This window comes from Mesoplodon bidens (assembly GCF_964165515.1).
Source record: "Mesoplodon bidens genome assembly, chromosome: 1".
In the NCBI taxonomy this organism is placed as follows: Eukaryota; Metazoa; Chordata; class Mammalia; order Artiodactyla; family Ziphiidae; genus Mesoplodon; species Mesoplodon bidens.
In genome coordinates, this window is record NC_138176.1 from 57186231 (window position 1) to 57199344 (window position 13114).

The 13114-nt window shown below is 37.4% G+C and overlaps 1 pseudogene across 1 annotated transcript in view; it reads right to left on the reverse strand.

Annotated features, from left to right (window-relative positions):
• Positions 1–13114, reverse strand: part of LOC308607063 (cytosolic beta-glucosidase-like) — a 150768-nt pseudogene that overhangs the window by 74931 nt on the left and 62723 nt on the right. Inside the window, exons 3-4 of the transcript in view lie at positions 12298–13094; positions 11422–11545 (exon numbers count right to left, since the gene is read on the reverse strand). The product of the transcript in view is annotated as a cytosolic beta-glucosidase-like (transcript). The remainder of the gene's footprint in view (positions 1–11421; positions 11546–12297; positions 13095–13114) is intronic.

The following is a 13114-nucleotide window of genomic DNA, read 5'->3' on the forward strand; positions in this document are numbered from 1 at the left end:
ATCAAGAGAAATATAAATTATCAGTGCTTGATGACTGTGCAGGAAGTCACAGTTTTTCTAAAATCCTGGATAATAGATGCTGGGTAACAAAGAATTCACTGCATTCGTTATCATTTGGGAGACTTATGTGCCAAGCATTTTTCTAGGATATGAAGTATATCATTAATCCCCACCAAAAATAACATTTCACAGATGATGAACTGAGACTCATAAAGTTAGGATAACTTGTCCAAGGTTACAAAACAAGACAGGGTGTCAGAGACAGATTTTGAGAGCAGAACTGTGTCTTTAAGGAATATGTTCTTTCACTATGTCAAACAAGCAAATTCTTGTTATGTAAAAGTAGTCATAAAATTTTCTGCCTGTCTGTATAAAACTTAAGCACAGTCAGTGGGTCATACCCTTTGTTTTTCCAGACATGCTGAAGAATTTTTCTCAGCCATTCTTGAGACTGTTACCATGTATTCATGAGGGTAGCAAACTCTGGGCATGAAATATTTTTGTAAGTTTTTTTTTTTTTTAATAAACTGCTCATTCAAAGCATTGAAGAATATAGCCTGAACATCTTCGGAAGAAAATATTTTAAGAGACTAAATTAGCACAGCCTCAGCCACATAACAAAATGATTTACCAATAAATGTATATACTTAATATACATTCATTTACTCATATTTTATTCAGTGATCTAATTTTTGTGTTAATACACTTATCCTTAACTATAAAATACATTGGGTTGGCCAAAAAGTTTGTTAGGGTTTTTCCATAACATCTTACAAAAAAACACGAACGAGCTTTCTGGCCAACCCAATATTTGAATTGCCTCACAAAAGAACATGGTCATTTAAAAGTATTTAAAACTTTAGGCTGGATTTACATCTATAAAAGAAATGAATTCAACTTGTTAGGGGAGAAAAAAGTTATTTCATAAACAGGTGTGGTACATTCCTTCTCCCATCATCTTTTTAGTCCCAAACTCATTCACAATTTCACCTGAGACATTTATGGCTTCTTGTTCACCCGTATTCACAAGCGCCAGTTAACATTCTTCAAGGCTCAAATGCCTTTTCTTCCTCCACACATAATGGTTTCACTTATCTCAAAAGCAGACAGTGATTCCTATAATGGAATATCACAAACAAGGGGGGAAAGTGGCTAAACTTTAGAAGGGCATGGAATAATCTCCGGCCATGATACTGTTTCATTAGCTAATCTCATTCACACCAAGGGGACGTTGCACTTCTGAGATGACCCTCATCAAAGAGACTGGCCTTCTTGCTGAATGTAGCATTTCCAGATAAACCTTAAGAAGCCTTAAAAGGAACTATTTTCATCTCTAGCACCATGTTGATATTTTCATTGTATTGAAGAAAATGCTACCTAAACAGTAACTCGGGGTCAAAGGAACCCTGATTGGAGTTATCTCTCTGCTCAAAAATTCAGAATAAAAAAACAGACTTCCCATATATGAAGTCTCTCCCCAGAATTATGGCGGGAAGGTAATTCTGAAATCTGATCCTCCCTTCTAATTCAGGATCTTGCCCAGAGACAAAAGTTTCATGCTCAAGTTAAATTTAAAGAAAGTTAAAATTACTGCACTGCCTAACTGAATTAAATTATGCATTTATGGTGAAGCTTGAAAATCATACTTAACTGTCTTAAAACTTGATATATTACATGGTGCTTGCCATGATCATGTTTTGAAGGTGATTTCGCTGCTCATGATTGTAACTGCCATGGAGTTGTTCAATTGAGAATTTTCCTCTAATGCTTTGAATTGATTTGTTCATTCAATTTCCTCTCTGAGATTTTACACTCTCCACAGTAACTTTGTAAAACTTGAATCTGAGGTGACCCTTCTGTTTCTGAACTCCAAGGGATAACTTTCTCAGGGGAAGAAAAGTGAGGTTCATTTTCAATACAAATGAATAAAGGAGGAAACACCCAGATTGAAGGTCAAGAAAATGTTACCTGGAAACTGAATCAATATCAATAGAATCAGTTCATTGGAGAGCAAGGTCTAATTTTATGCCCAGATAAAAAAGGTGTTCACATTTCAAATTAAGTAGCTGGATAAGAAGAATGAAGAAAGTTCTTTTAAAAAGACTATTAATTATAATTCCTTAGACTTAATTTTTTTAAATAGCCTAAGAAATTATCAAGAGTTCTAATAAAATATGATCCTAGACATACCTGCCTAGAAAGAATATCTAGAGGGTTATATAATTCTTAAACTGGAAGGATCCCCAAAGAATAGCTAGTTCAAGATTTTTATTCTTCAAATGAAGAAACTGAGGCACAGAGAGGTTAAGTGCATTTATAGAAAGAAGGTTAAAAAACTTTAGCATAGATTTCAATTATTGTCACAACACACCCAAGTTTAATGTCAAAAGGGTATAATTAGCACTCCTGCCTAATCCTGATGCATGAAAATTGTTCTCATAATAGTAAAAACAATCTACCATTTATTTAAATTCTTTTAAAAAACAAAATGGTGGTATAAATCTAATATTCATTGAAATTCTGGAGAGTAATTCAGTTTTCCTACTAAGGTAGGTTCAATCTCCTAGTCACTCATTAAACATTTACTTAACACTTACTGAATGCTAAGTATAGAACTAAAAACCCCAAAACTGTATTCTGGTTAGAATTTTGTCTGTAAAAAAATGGTGCATAAAATCTTACTACACACTGCTCTTGCCTGTGAATGCTTATACCTTTTAATAACTTCCATTTTCTCCTAAAAATGTTTTTTCCCTTCCTTTCAAGGATTATAATGGGCATTGTCTTCAAAAACCAAAGTGTTTCCCAAGTTCCATCTATTCAGTTGGCTTATTCAACAAGTATTCAATTGTGACAGGGCTGCAGTTGTACACGGGTCTCATGAATCAGTTTATGGCACCAATGTTTAATGTATTATTCATAATATTGTTGATTTTCTTGTATACAGTGTCAGGCTCAATATTGAAAAAACAATATAGGGTGTAGTTAACCAGGAATTTACTCAATGACAAGCTTGGGAAAGCTGGCAGAAACAATATTTATGTCACTGTAGAGCAATTGTCCAGCATAAGTAATATCAAAGTTATAAATAGGTAAGATAAGACCACAGAGGGGAACGCCATAGAACTGGTGAGATTAACACTGCTTAAGGTCTAATTAGCAACGCTGCAAATACAGAGACTCATTTGCTTAGTGCACCCAGAGCTAATCTCCACTGATGAACTCACAAGACTTTGATTGAAAAGACATAATGTCAATGTAATAATTTATAGTGGGGAATATCCTTTTCCAAGATTTGGAAAACTCCAAGTTTCCTGAGTTTCCTGAGTAGGAATGACTAACACCTGGCCATCCACTTCTCCCTCTTCCAAGAGCCCACAGCTGTCCAACAGAATCCATCTTAACACAGTTATCCAGGCAATCCCTGCCAATCACACTAAGAGAAATTCTACTAGCCTTGCCCCAAAGCAGGTTCTTAGATAACTAAGAGGCCAGGTGGTAATCAGTTTATTTTGGAGATCAGAAAATAAGAGCTTATGTAGATAGTCAATTGAGGACAACTTCACCTGGGGAAAACCTGAGATGTTCACCTTCTCTCAACTCCAATAGCCCTCTCAACACCCGAATATTCCAGTATTGCTCTCTCCCCAGACAGGTGAAAAAAGTCATCAACTCTTCAAACTCCTGTTTCCATTTCCTTTGGATATATACCCAGAAGTGGATTTTGCTGTATCATATAGTAGTTCTATTTTTAATTTTTTCAGGAACCTCCATACTGTTTTCCATGGTGGCTGAATCAATTTACATTCCTACCAACAGTGTACAAGAGTTATTTTATCCCGACAACCTCGCCAATAATTATCTCTAGTCTTCTTGATGATAGTCAAGAGATATGTGAATTCCTATGTTTATTGCAGCATTATTGACAATAACCAAGATATGGAAACAACCTAAGTGTCCATCAACAAATGATCAACAGATCTACAGATGAATGTATAATAATGAAGTTTTGATATATACATACATACACACACACACACACACACACACACACACACAAACACCCAGCGGTCTATTATTCTGCCACGAGAAGAAGGAAAAGTAATCCTGCCATTTGCAACATGGCTGGAACTTGAGGGCATTATGCAAAGTGAAAAGTCAGACAGAAAAATACAAATATTGTATAAAATCACTTATATGGGGAATCTAAAAAAGCCAAACTTGTAAAAACAGAGAGTATAATGGTAGTTACCAGAGGCTGGGGGTGGAGGGAGATGTTGTTTAAGGGTACAAACTATGAACTAATAGATAAATAGGTAAGTTCTGGAGAGCTAATGCACAGTACAGTGATTATAGTCAGCAATACTGTATTATAAACTGCAAAGTTGCTAAGAGACTAGATCTTAATTGTTCCTACTGCCAAAAAAAAAGGAAATAATAACTCTGTAACATATTAGAGGTTTTAGTTAACACTAAGGTGGTGATATTATAATATATATCATAATATATAAATGTATCAATCAACATGTTGTATACCTTAAACTTATACAGTGTTATATCTCAATTATACTTCATTTTAAAAAGCATTATCAAATCCTTATTTTTGCCCCTTTTTCAAGATTCTATTGAGTCTACTCTTTATACTGGAAAAATAGATTTTCTTCAGATAAATTATACTTTGATTATTTTACAGGTCTGTTTTACAGTTATAAAAATACAACTGCACTTCTGTTTGCTGCTACATCAACACAAAAACTACTGGACAGATTGTTCTAAAAATGGAGGATGAGTTTGGAATCATCTAAATAAATTTTTTAAAGGCTGTATAGTAGTATTAAAATTCACTGGGTCTGATGTGGTGGAGAACCTTAAGTAATTATCCCCTCAAAACAGTTGGAACTGAATTAAAAAGAAGCCCAAGGGAATGTCCATCTGTGGGGGCAGAGCATATGTATTAGAATGTTATAGAAATAGAAGATAAAGAATGGTTTCTAATCAGGAAGCACAAGGGCAGATGTGTGATTGAGCTGCTTCTCAAATGGGCAACTCCATGAAACCTGTTCCCAGGAAGCAGATGCAACAGGTTCTATGTTTCTAAGAGGGTGTGCCTGTTAAATGGTGTATGTTCCTGATCACATCAGTATGGGCCTCACCTGGATAAGTCTGGTGAAGTATTTCAGCAACAGCAGTGTCTGTGTGTGTGTGTGTGTGTTTGTGTTTGTGTGTGTTTAATTCTGAGCTTTGCCAAGCACCACACCAGTCACTTGGTCATAGAACACGTTCTCTCAAACCCCTAATCTGATTCCACTGTCATAGCCCTTCAGAAACGTGCAGGAAAATGAAAACCATAGAATATGAGAATTGTAAATGTTGACAGGATCTGGATAATGGGCACCAAACACTTCCCTTTGCAGTGGAGAACACTAAGGTCCAGATTATGTATTTTTGGCCAGAGTGATGATATCCTTAAAGGTGTAAAGTAACTATATCAAATATGAGAATAATATCTAACATTTTAAGGTGCTCAGGACATATATATACATAAATTATTTTATTTTCACAACTGACTTTGGGTTAGGCAGGATGGCAATTAGCATCTGTCCCATTTAACAGGTGAGGAGGTTGACATTCAGAGAGTCCTAATGAGAACTTCCCCAAGGGCACACCACCAGAACCCAGGACTTAGTCTGCACTCTTCAGACCCTTCAGACTTTCTACTCTGCCACCCTTCATATGGGAGAATGGAAGACAAAGGTAAGTATGCTACTGAACTTTGGGGAGAAGTAGGGGAGAAGCAATAGGGGAAGGTCATCTGGCATATCTCTGTTTAAGGTTTACTCTGTAATCTTTGGCTGTCTGAGTTTATGTGTGGTCTGAATATGTAGGTTGGTGGGATACAGATATATTGGAAATTGTTTTCTTCATGACTTTTCAAATGCTACAAGTCCATACACTAGCACACACAAACAATTCTTGTGCACGGCCTTTGAATTTCATTCTTCCTTCTCTATTCCGATCTTGACTCCTCTTCGCTAGCTCCATCCAGTCCAGCCAGGAGCAACAGTATTAAGTTCATCCGACATTCCACCCCACACGTCCCCAAAGCTGTGAGTTCTCCGTGAGCTATGAGATGAACTGCTCCAAAGGCCTACGTTGACAAAGGTTTACTTTGAGAAGCAATAAAACAATAGACATGGAGTGATACTCTATATTCAGGTAACTGAGTCTCTATTCTGAGCTTGCAATGGATTTTTAATAGGTTCATTTTTCCAAAAGGTCAATGTGTCAAACTTTGAGATCTTTCCCTAATTCTTAGGATTTTTTAAATGCACATTTAGAAAAACACAGGTGCTTAACACATTTTGTCCAGTTAAATGGGCCTCTGTGGTCTGAAACTGACATAGGCAGGTGGCTTCCAGGTCTGCACCACTTTCAGAAATGGATGTATTTCTCCTTTCCTGGTTCTCCATGGGAAGTGAGGGAGGGAGAATGCTGACAGACAACAGCAGGGTGATTCTGCGCTCAGCATCCTGTCTTGGTGGTATATGCAAGCTGCAAGATTTATAACCTTCTTGTTACAATGCATCAGCTTCAACACTTTCAGTGAAGTCTTCAATAAATTTGATGACATCTTGCTGAGGAGTTTTGTCATTAAAAGCCTAAAGCTGGTCATTAACAAATCTTCTCTGCAATCATCTACTACTGTGCTAACTCAGGCATGGATCTCACTGGAAAGTTGGGCTGGCTCAGAAACTTTCCAGAAGGCTGCATTTTTTTTTTCCTGTGTGGGGTATATTTCTTTAGGGAAAGAAAATACAGTTCCCAATCATTTCATCATTTATTTCTCATTATCCATTGACTAACTCTTCCCCGATAGAAACAACCAAATTCAACAAACGTGTAGAAAGCTACTACATGACAGAAACGGTGCTCTGGGCTGAAGATATAATTATAAAAAAGACACAGCTCCAACTCTCAGAGGGCTCAGAGATGCCCCCCAAAACTAACCATCATTATGGAATCTTTCTTATACCAGACTCTGTATGTAGGCTTTATACGCATTATCTTGTTCATTTTACACCATGTTTTAGAAGACAGATGTTCTTATTATCCCCATTTTGAAAATTAGATGGCTGAAGTATTGTTTGCTTAAGACTTTTCTCCAAATTATTGAACTTGTAAGTGGAAGAACTAAATTTCAAACCCATGTCTTGCCTGACTTCAAGCTAGTTGATCTACTCCAAACAGGACTGGGCCAGGAGGAAGGCAAAGACCATGACATTCCAGTTGAGGAAAGATTGGGAACCAAGCCAAGAACAGGCATATATTCAGTAGGTGTGAGGAGCAGGTTGAACCCAACTGGAATCCCCTTTTAGGAGAGTTTAGGTCATGGGTCAAATATCGCCCATTGAGAATAACTTCCCCTGATTTCTCACACTTTCTCACCTGCTCAACAACATTCAAATTATTGAGGTATCCCTTTGTGTGTGATTACATACGAACTTAAACTTGCCTGCTGGCTCCAGAGCAGCAAGGACTGGTGTAAATTTTATGAATATAATAAAGATTCCTATCATGTGAGAAAAGCCTAACTCTTTGAAGATTACTGCTCCCTGAGCTTTTCCCAAATTCCTGTGGCAGAACAATTCCAGGTACCCAGTTAATTGACAGTTGTTTCTGCTGCAATGATTTGATTTTTCACATAACCTGGCAACCTCTCCAAAGGAATAACGAATGGAGGGAGGTCCTGGCTGCTTTGTCCTCCACAGGGTTCAATCATAAATAGCCAGAGGGCCAATGTTACAACACCCATTCAGAGGTTTCCCAAAAAGAATGATGGAGAAAATTGCAGACATGGGGGAATGTGCTGCCATAACTTAGAGACTTGAGGGAGAATGGAATTTTTTTAATGTCTTGGTGTTCTATTTCTTAAATAATAAGGAAAATAACTTAGGGTGATAAATATGTTCTTAAAAATGCACATTTTGTAATAATAATAATTATACCATTTGTTGAGGGCCTACCATGTGCCAGACAATTGCTTGGGGTGTTTAACACAATAGCTTATTAAACAAAATCTTTTCAACAACTCTGCCAGGGAAAGTGTTATCCCATTTTTATTGCTGAACAAACTGAGAGTTTGGTAGCTTGAACCTTTTGCCCGTCCTTGAATAACTGGAACTGGAATGCAAGCCTAGTTCTATGTTATTTACAGTGTTTTTGTCTCCACTGTGTTGCTTTTCTCTCATCTATATCTGCATTAATTAAAACACAATCTCTTTAAAGGCATTTAAATAATGCAATGATTAAAAAGGTGTTAGCTGATTTCTTTTTCTTGAAATGACATTTTTCCTCTTTTTTTTTTCTTTCCCCAAAGGAAACAAAAACATTAGCTTTCTTTTTACTGCTCAATTAACTGTTGTGGGATTTTACCTGAAGAGATTAGTAAGACCTCCAGGCAGACACCGCCATTGATCCAACTATGGTGTCATTATGTGCCTGTCTGATGTGTGATGTTGGAGGGAGGGCTTTTTTCATGGGAATCACAAAGCCATAGTCCATCTATGGACTCCCTGGGTTCTGGAGGGCTCCCACCTGCAGCGCTTCCCACAAATGTCTTCCTCGGTCTGTTATTATTTTTAATTGCGCACAAGGTGCTTCTTACTAGTAAGGTTCTCACCAACCAAGATCACTGGCGCTACCTTGGGGCAGTCTCAGGAAATCAATCAGTAACTTCAGCTCTGTGCCTCTGACAACAGGCAAGATACAGGGTGTCTGAGTTTTGTCCAAGATCGTAGGACCTGTCGGCTGTTGCAGAAGCAGCATGAAGCACTTTCAAAGAATCTGTGCAAGCCCAGGGCACCAAAGGTGAGGAGAAGTTTGGAGAAGTGTGGTGGGACAAGCAAGCACTCTGAGTCAGAAAGCCCAATACCAACAGTAGTGGTAATAATAATAATAATATACACATTCTGCCTTGTTCTAGTAAATACTACTTAGTAACTTTGTGATCTTGAGCAAATGACTTAGCTTCTTTGAAACTCAGTTTGCTCATCTGTAAATTAGGAGCAATAACCTCATCTCACTGTTTTGAAAATAAAATGAGATGATGGCATCAATTAAGACTTTTTTTGTTCCAAGTGATAGAAATCCAGTCAGAAGCAGATGAAGCAGAAAGAGCACTTAGTTGTAAGTAAAAGTAATGTTTCTCAAGAACATGCATGCAACTGGCTCTGAATAAAAACTGGAATTAGAGGTGCAAGTGCCCTCCTGAATCTCTCCCTGTTTCTTGTCTCCATTTCCCTCGGGGCACCTACAGCTCACCTTCTCACTACCCCTAAGCTTTATATGGCAAGGCATAGCCACCAATGGCCTGCCAAGGTCAATCCAAGCTATGAGACAAACAAACTGATTGGTCCAAGTTTTAAATCCTAGGGAAGAACTGGGATTGGCCCAGCTCATGTCATGTGCCTATATCTAGACCAATCAATTATCTATTGACAAACAGAAGTATTTTATTCTACTTACATGGCCCTCGGTATGGTAAGTCTAAGGATGGGGGGAGGTGGGTATTTCATAGAAAAAAACGGATTCGTTACTAGAAAAGAAAGTTTCACTGCAGATGAAAAAATTGTTGTCCACTACAACAACATATGGAAAATAGCTATCACTATACCCAGTCCAGAAAATACACTTAATATAGGGTTTTTGGTCAATTTGTACATTTCTGCACATTTTGGAAGCCTACATATTTTTTTAAAATCAAAATAAATAGAATATTGTGTGTTAATTACAATGAATATAAATTATCTAATGTTAAGAATCAGAAGAGATTGTAGATGCTGTGAAAAATTAATGGTTTAAGTATGTGATACTTTTTACATCAATTCAAAAGTACAATAGAAATTCAACAAGTTCAAAACTAGGATTTTGTTCCTAACCCTATTCTTCTCTCCAGTCGCTCACAAACCAAACCTTCTCACATTTTCTACTCTTGCCTTCAGTAACTTTTCTATTTTTAACTTGTCTTAGTTTGAGGGTCTTAAAGATCTAAGGGACTGTATAAAGCACTTGAAACAATTTCAGAGAGCAATGAAATGTCCTTATGTTAGCACTAAACAGAGCACCAAGCTGGGAATGAAGAAAGCCAATTTCTATTTTTTCTCTCTTTTCCCTAACATGCACAGAGCAATCTTGGACGAGTCGTTTGTGGTCCCTATGGCATCCATAAATCTTATGATGGTAACTAGCCTACTTGCCTCTTGGGGTGAAGCTGGGAACATCAGTGTATTAACTATGAATAGGGTCATTTATAGGGAGAAGTGGGGAGAATCTCAGAAACCTAGAGATTTCCTTTTCTTATCAGATGGGGAATTCCCATACAGAGGATGAATCCGTTTTGTCTGTAACACAAAAGAATGATTTTGCTTGGATCAATTTGTAGGAATCCAATTGCCCTCTGTCAATAAACTCCAGGCCCAGGTGAGGGACTGAGTCAATATATTTTAGGTTTGGGAAAGAAATCACTTTATGTCACTTTCCAGAATTCCTTCTGGCTGATTCCAATATGTTACTGATTTATTTTGGAAAGAATCATTCCAGGACCTCTCAAACAGAATGATGAGAAATAACCGTGCCTATCATGGATAAAAAAAAGGAAATTGTAAATCTAATTTTGCATTGAATTTTGTTGCTATGATATTATTCCTTTATAGGGAGGAGAAATTAAATTTATGAAGCAACAGTGTTCCAAGTGGTAGCTAAAAGGGAGAAATTAACTGGGGTAGAAATGTGTGTTACCAGTTAAAGATTATTCCTTCACATTTGTTTTCAAATATGAAAAGAATCCCATCAGGGAAAAAGAGATACCAGAATAAAAATATCGTCTTGAAACAAAATTCACAGATTCTATATGACAAAAAAAAAACCTGTTTCTGCTGCTTGGTAACAGTTTAAATGAAACATGCATTGATTGAAGACACATTCCCCTTTAAAGTTTATTTAACAAATACTTAATTTTGGTCCTTTAAGAATTCTGTCAATTCATTTCTTGGTAGTTAGGATATTAAAATATGCAAATAAACATGCTCTAGTTGGTCACAGCTGATCTTTTTGTAATAACTGAGGTTCTCTCCCAACAGCCACCACTCCTTCTATTCATGTCACCTTCACCCAGGAGTCACAAAATGTGGAAGACAGTCGCTTTTTACTTGCTTAAATTTCAGCAGGTTGAAGCTAGACCAAAATCCTCACCTTCCTCTTTCCTAAATATTTTTTTCTCCCCTCTCTCTTAATTACATGGCTTTACACTGATTTACATGAATTTCAGCTTTCAAAATCATTGGTCTTTGCTGAATGCAAATAGGCACATGGGAAAATTATATTAAGCTTGCACAATTGATCTTTCATCATTTCAAATGGTACCTTTGAACAGTTCCTGAAACGTCTGTCTGAAATACTCCTAGCGCTGAGCATCATCAAAAGATGTTGGGTCACCCTGGGGAAATCCATTCTCTGTGATGTAAATTACAGGGTTATTATACATATCCTGGAACAAGAGAGCAGAAGTTTTATTCCAGACAGATGTTTAAAAAAAAAAAAAAGCTCATTATATCAGGTGCATTCCCCTCTACCTTCTCTAAACTACAACCCCAAAACTAGTTTTCATCAAATTGCACTGACCCTATTAACTTAATGTTCTGCGTGCTGACCTTCTATAACTAACGATGGAAAAGAAAAACTGTGCAAATATCCATGAAGACAGTCAAATGACTTTTGTTATAATGAGAAGACAGAAGTATCTTTCTTCCATCAGCATCTGCTGACTGTCATTTCTCCTTAACCCCTTGGTCCCTCCCAGCAGCTACAGCCTCTATCCCCCCAACACAGCAGGGATCCTAAAAACTGATAACTTAAAATTTTTAATTTCAGCTACCTGGATGCCATCCAGTGTAACAGAGACCCAAAAAGGATCCAGCTATTTCAACCCTTATTATCCCTTTTAGTAATTCCAGTTGTGACCCCAGCCTGAAAAATATGTCCAAGCTATTGTAGCCACAACTGAATTTAATTTAATTTAGCATTCAATTTAATCCTAAGTTTAATAATAGCTTTGAAGCCCTTTATCAGCTAGTTAACCCCCATCGACTTAAATCCTAATCATCTCTTCCCAGGCCAACAAATGTATATGCTATTGCCTAAATCATTCTTTGTTCGGGTTCTTATACACACAGACATATGCCCGTCTTCCCATCTTCCCATGTTTGAATACACATGGATGCAAACAAAAGGTGCATTTACCTCAATGTATTTCAGTAGTTTACGTATTCCCCATGGCACCACATAGACCCAAGCCAAACTTATACAAGATGGGTCTGGAAAAACTTCAACTTCCTCATCCTGGAGTAAACCCAGTTCTCCTTTCTTGTTCTCCTGGTACTTGACTCAGCAAATTGTATAATTCTGCACAGCAAAGAAATCAGCAGTGCCTTTGATCATATTATTCTCTTCTTCTGTAAATTCTGGAAGCCTGGACGAAGGATAACCTTGCTTTTTACTCGTGAGGGCAACCTGTGACTTGACAACTTCAGGATAATCGCCGTCAATAAATATGGGCTTAGCAAAGAAATCCAATTGGAAAGCCATGTCTCTTTTAGCTGTTTCCTGGTCAGACACTGAGTTGGGATCTGCTGGTTCCACCCAGCCAGCAAAAATTGAGAGAGACACCATACCTTTCTGCTCTTTTCAGAATAAGGATTCATAGCTGTGCCAGGATCTGGCATGAGCTTAAATCAAATTATGAGCTGCCTGATAAACTTTAGTTCCAACGTAAGGCACACCAGGAGGAAATGCACCAAACTCATATGCCAGCAGGGCAAAAACATTAGGCTCATTTATAGTGATCCACTGCTTGACTCGATCCCCAAATGTACTGAAGCAAAACTGGGCATATTTGTCGAAGGGTTCAACGATTGCCTCTGACAACCAACCTCCTTGGTCTTCCAAGGCCTGAGGCAAATCAAAGTGATAGAGGGTCACTATGGGCATGACCCCATTTGTTAACAAATCATCAATGATCTTGTTATAATAATCAATTCCTAGGATAAAAATAAAAGAA